Genomic DNA, 7,017 nt, shown 5'->3' with positions numbered 1-7,017 from the left:
ATATATAAAACAATTACTCACAAACATAAGCAACCTTATTGATAAGAATGTGGTAATTGCAGGGGACTTTAACACTCCACTTACAGAAATGGATAGATCATCTAGACACACGGTCAATAAAGAAACAAGGGCCCTGAATGAGACATTGGATCAGATTGCCTTGACAGATATATTTAGAACTCTGCATCGCAAAGCAACAGAATATACTTTCTTCTCGAGTGCACATGGAACATTCTCCAAGATAGATCACACACTGGGTCACAAAACAGCCCTTCATAAGTATACAAGAATTGAAATCATACCATGCATACTTTCAGACCACAGTGCGATGAAGCTTGAAATCAACCACAAGAAAAAGTCTGGGAAACCTCCAAAAGCATGGAGGTTAAAGAACACCCTACTAAAGAATGAAAGGGTCAACCAGGCAATTAGAGAAGAAATTAAAAAAATATATGGAAACAAACGAAAATGAAAATACAACAATCCAAATGCTTTGGGATGCAGCGAAGGCAGTCCTGAGAGGAAAATACATTGCAATCCAGGTCTATCTCAAGAAACAAGAAAAATCCCAAATACAAAATCTAACAGCACACCGAAAGGAAATAGAAGCAGAACAGCAAAGACACCCCAAACCCAACAGAAGAAGAGAAATAATAAAGATCAGAGCAGAAATAAACAATATAGAAACTAAAAACACTGTAGAGCAGATCGATGAAACCAAGAGTTGGTTTTTTGAAAAAATAAACAAAATTGATAAACCTGTAGCCAAGCTTCTCAAAAAGAAAAGGGAGATGACCCAAATAGATAAAATCATGAATGAAAATGGAATTATTACAACCAATCCCTCAGAAATACAAGCAATTACCAGGGAATACTATGAAAAATTATATGCCAACAAACTGGACAGCCTTGAAGAAATGGACAAATTCCTAAACACCCACACACTTCCAAAACTCAAACAGGAGGAAATAGAAAGCTTGAACAGACCCATAACCAGCGAAGAAATTGAATTATTTATCAAAAATCTCCCAACAAATAAGAGTCCAGGACCAGATGGCTTCCCAGGGGAGTTCTACCAGACGTTTAAAGCAGAGATAATACCTATCCTTCTCAAGATGTTCCAAAAAATTGAAAGGGAAGGAAAACTTCCAGACTCATTCTATGAAGCCAGTATTACTTTGATTCCTAAACCAGACAGAGACCCAGTAAAATAGAGAACTACAGGCCAATATCCCTGATGAATATGAATGCAAAAATTCTCAATAAGATACTAGCAAATCGAATTCAACAGCATATAAAAAGAATTATTCACCATGATCAAGTGGGATTCATTCCTGGGATGCAGGGCTGGTTCATCATTCGCAAATCAATCATCGTGATAATCACATTAATAAAAGAAAAGATAAGAACCATATGATCCTGTCAATCGATGCAGAAAAGGCCTTTGACAAAATCCAGCACGCTTTCTAAATAAAAACTCTCGAGAAAGTTGGGATAGAAGGAACATACTTAAACATCATAAAAGCCATTTATGAAGAGCCCAGAGCTAACATCATCCTCAATGGGGAAAAACTGAGAGCTTTTTCCCTGAGATAAGGAACACGACAGGGATGCCCACTCTCACTGCTGTTGTTTAACATAGTTTTGGAAGTTCTAGCATCAGCAATCAGACAACAAAAGGAAATCAAAGGCATCAAAATTGGCAAAGATGAAGTCAAGCTTTCATTTTTTGCAGATGACACGATATTATACATGGAAAATCCGATAGACTCCACCAAAAGTCTGCTAGAACTGATACATGAATTCAGCAAAGTTGCAGTCTACAAAATCAATGTACAGAAATCAGTTGCATTCTTATACACTAACAATGAAGCAACAGAAAGACAAATAAAGAAACTGATCCCATTCACAATTGCACCAAGAAGTATAAAATACCTAGGGATAAATCTAACCAAAGATGTAAAAGATCTGTATGCTGAAAACTATAGAAAGCTTATGAAGGAAATTGACGAAGATATAAAGAAATGGAAAAACATTCCATGCTCATGGATTGGAAGAATAAATATTGTCAAAACGTCAATACTACCCAAAGCTATCTACACATTCAATGCAATCCCAATCAAAATTGCAGCAGCATTCTTCTCGAAGTTAGAACAAGCAATCCTAAAATTCATATGGAACCACAAAAGGCCCCGAATAGCCAAAGTAATTTTGAAGAAGAAGACCAAAGCAGGAGGCATCACAATCCCACACTTTAGCCTCTACTACAAAGCTGTCATCATCAAGACAGCATGGTATTGGCACAAAAACAGACACACAGACCAATGGAATAGAATAGAAACCCCAGAACTAGACCCACAAACGTATGGCCAACTCATCTCTGACAAAGCAGGAAAGAACATCCAATGGAAAAAAGACAGTGTCTTTAACAAATGGTGCTGGGAGACCTGGACAGCAACATGCAGAAGAGTGAAACTAGACCACTTTCTCACACCATTGACAAAAGTAAACTCAAAATGCATAAAGGTCCTGAATGTGAGACAGGAAACCATCAAAACCCTAGAGGAGAAAGCAGGAAAAGACCTCTCTGACCTCAGCCATAGCAATCTCTTACTTGAAACATCCCCAAAGGCAAGGGAATTAAAGGCAAAAATGAACTACTGGGACCTTATGAAGATAAAAAGCTGCTGCACAGCAAAGGAAACAACCAACAAAACTAAAAGGCAACCAACGAAATGGGAAAAGATATTTGCAAATGACATATCGGACAAAGGGCTAGTATCCAAAATCTATAAAGAGCTCACCAAACTCCACACCCGAAAAACAAATAACCCAGTGAAGAAATGGGCAGAAAACATGAATAGACAGTTCTCTAAAGAAGACATTCGGATGGCCAAGAGGCACATGAAAAGATGCTCAACGTCGCTCCTCATCAGGGAAATACAACTCAAAACCACCCTCAGATATAGTGGCCAAAATGAACAAATCAGGAGACTATAGATGCTGGCGAGGATGTGGAGAAACGGGAACCCTCTTGCACTGTTGGTGGGAATGCAAATTGGTGCAGCCACTCTGGAAAACAGTGTGGAGGTTCCTCAAAAAATTAAAAATAGACCTACCCTATGACCCAGCAATAGCACTGCTAGGAATTTATCCAAGGGATACAGGAGTGCTGATGCATAGGGGCACTTGTACCCCAATGTGTATAGCAGCACTCTCAACAACAGCCAAATTATGGAAAGAGCCTAAATGTCCACCTACTGATGAATGGATAAAGAAATTGTGGTTTATATACACAATGTAGTACTACGTGGCAATGAGAAAGAATGAAAATATGGCCCTTTGTAGCAACGTGGATGGAACTGGAGAGTGTGATGCTAAGTGAAATAAACCATACAGAGAAAGACAGATACCATATGGTTTCACTGTTATATGGATTCTGAGAAACTTAACAGAAACCCATGGGGGATGGGAAGGAAAAAAAAGAGGTTAGAGTGGGAGAGAGCCAAAGCATAAGAGACTGTTAAAAACTGAGAACAAACTGAGGGTTGATGGGGGGTGGGAGGGAGGGGAGGGTGGGTGATGGGTATTGAGGAGGGCACCTTTTGGGATGAGCACTGGGTGTTGTATGGAAATCAATTTGAGAATAAACTTCATATATTGAAAAAAAAAGAATGTATTAGCATAGTGCCTGAAATATAGTATGCTCTCAATAATCGATAGCTATTATCATTATATTATCATCCAGATTCAACTATGCCTTCTATTAGATCTATTAGAACAGTGGATGTATCCTCTCTGTTCAATTATAATCATGTTAAGTGCAAGGACTGTGCATATTCATTTTTTATACCCCATTGGTCCAGCAAATCACAGAAAGTGCATATACATTTGTTGAATGAAATAATAATTATTCTTTTACATCTGCTTCCTTCTTTCTCCAACCCTAGACAGAGTATGATTGTCAACAACACAGATTTTGGGGTCAGACAGGTTTGAATTTTGGCTCTGCCACTTACTACCTATGGAAACTTTGGCAAATTACTTCACACTCTGCATCTCACATATAACATGAAAAAAAAATCTACTTCATAGAATTAAACAAGAAAATATAATACATAGAAAACCCTAAATATTCCACCAGAAAACTACTAGAAGTAACAAATGAATTCAGTAAAGTTGTAGGATACAAACTTAACATATAGAAATCTGTTGCATTTCCATACTAATATCAAAGTAGTAGAAGGAGAAATTAAGATAAAAATTCAATCTATAATTGCACCAAAAATAATAAAATACCCAGGAATAAACTTAACCAAGGAGGTTAAAGACATGTACTCTGAATCTATAAACATTGATGAAAGAAATTGGAGACAACACAAACAAATGGAATAACATACCATGCTCATGGATTGGAAGAATTAATATTGTTAAAATGTCCACACTACCCAAAGTAATCTACAGATTCAAGGCAATCCTTATTAAAATACCAGCAGTATTTTCCACAGAACTAAAACAAATAATATTAAAATTTGTATGAAACCACAAAAGACTCTAAATATCCAAAGCAATCATGAGGAAGAAGAATAAAGCTGGAAGCATCACAATCCCAGATATCAAACTATAATACAAAGCTGTAGTAATCAAAACAGTATGGTACTGGCACAAAAATAGACATGTAGATCAATGGAACAAAATAGACAGTCCAGAAATAAGCTCATGCCTATATGTGTCAATTAATCTATGATAAAGGAGTCAAAAATATACAATGGAAAAAAAGTCTCTTCAATAAATGGTGTTGGGAAAACTGGGCAGTTATATGCAAAAGAATGAAACTGGACCATTGTCTCACACCATACACAAAAATAAACTCAAAATAGATTAAGGACCTAAATGTTGAGACATGAAACCATAAAAATCATAGAAGAAAACATAGATAGTAATCTATTTGACATCAGCCTTAGCATCATTTTTCTAGATATATCTCCTCAAGCAAGGGAAACAAAAGCAAAAAATAAACTATTGGACTACACTGAAATAAAAAGCATTGCACAGTGAAGGAAAGTATCACCAAACTAAAAGGCAACCTACTGTATGGGAGAAGATATTTGCAAATGATATATCTGTTAAGGAGTTAATGTCCAAAATATATAAAGAACTTATACAACTGAACACACAAAAAAACAAATTATCTGATTAAAAATGGGCAGAGAACCTGAATAGACATTTTCCAAAGAAGACATGCAGATGGCCAACAGACATATGAATATATGCTCAAAATCACTCATCATCAGGGCAATGCAAATCAAAATCACAAGATACCAACTTACACCTGTCAGAATGGCTAGGGTCAAAAAGATAAGAAATAACAAGTGTTGGGAAGGATGTGGATAAAAAGGAACCCTCATGCCTTGTTGGGGAATGTAAATTGGTGCAGCCACTTTGGAAACAGTATGGAGGTTGCTCAAAATATTAGAAATAGAAATACCATACTATCAAGTAATGCCACTACTGGCTAGTTCTAGCACATCACTGAAAGAATCCTGGGAAAGTCACTCCTTTTCATGCACATGTCTCTTTCCCACTGGTATGCCACAAAACACTGAAAACCCACCATTTAATTTATTCCCTTAATCTGAGCTCTGTCTTTGATATACTAAGAAGAGCCAGGCTAGGAATAAGGATACTTAAATTCTAATCCCAGTCTTATGAATTGGCTGTGTGATCTTGACCTGTTTGGACTCTAGGTTCCTTACCTGTACAATAAGGAGGTTAGACAACAGGTGTTCTTAAATGAATCTTTCAGATATGCTTGTGTGTGTGTCTGTGTACGTGTGTGTGTGTGTGTGTGTACACGTGTGTTTACAGTTATAGCCAGGTAGAAGTCACATACAATGAGCTAGACATATTTAAAAAGTATAATTTGATGAATTTTGATTAAAATCACCACCACAAACAAGATAATGAGCATATCCATCACCCCCAAATAATTTTGTGCCCCTTTATAATGCATCCCTTCCTCTCTCCAAATCCGTTGCTAGGTAACCACTAATCTGCTATTATAGAATACTTTGAATTTTCTAGAATTTTATTAAAATGGGATAATACAGTAAGTATGTATGCTGTTTTCCTTTATTCTGCTTGCTTTGAATTAAACTTGATCTTTTCTAGTTTCTTATTGTGAAAGCTGAGGTCATTGATTCAAGATCTTTTTTTTCTAATATAGCTGTTTAGTGCTATAAATGTCCCTCTAAGCACTGTGCTAGCTATTTCCCACAAATTTGTCTCCTGTTTTCATTTCACTGTTTAAAATACTTTTTAATTTTCCTTGAGACTTACTCTTGAGCCATAGATTATTGAGAAGTGTGTTATTTATTTTCCAAACATTCGGAGAATTTTCCATATATCTTTCTTTTACTGACTTTTAATTTACCTCCATTGTGGTCAGAGAACATATTTTGTATGCCTTGAATCCTTTAACTTTATTGAGACTTGTATGACCAAGATCTGATCTATCTTGGTAAATAGTCAATGTGCATTTGTAAAGAACACGTTTTCTGTTGTTGGGTTGAGTGTTGCTTAGATGTCAACTAGGTCATATTTATTATTTGTGTTGTTCAAATCATCTATATATTATTCTTGCTTATTTTCTATCTCCTTAGTTTATCAGTTATTGAGAAGGATGTTGAAGTCTCTGACTAAAATTGTGGATTTGTCTATTTCTCCTTGCTCAGTTTTTGTTTCATGTATTTTGAATGTGTTGTTTAGGTGCAAGTATTTTTAGGACTGTTATGCCCTTATGATGAATTAACTATGTTATTATTATAAAATAGCCCTCTGTATTTCTGGTAATATTCTTTGTTTTGCAATCTGCTTTCTCTAATAATATACTCACGCCAGCTTTTTAAAAATCAATGTTAACATGGTGTATTTTTCCCTGTCTTTTATGTTTAACCTACTTGTGTTTTTATAAAGTGGGTTTCCTATAGGCAACATATAGTTGAGGTTTTTTTCTAA

This window comes from Lynx canadensis, chromosome X (genome assembly GCF_007474595.2).
Source record: "Lynx canadensis isolate LIC74 chromosome X, mLynCan4.pri.v2, whole genome shotgun sequence".
NCBI lineage: Eukaryota > Metazoa > Chordata > Mammalia > Carnivora > Felidae > Lynx > Lynx canadensis.
This window is presented reverse-complemented; position numbering follows the sequence as displayed.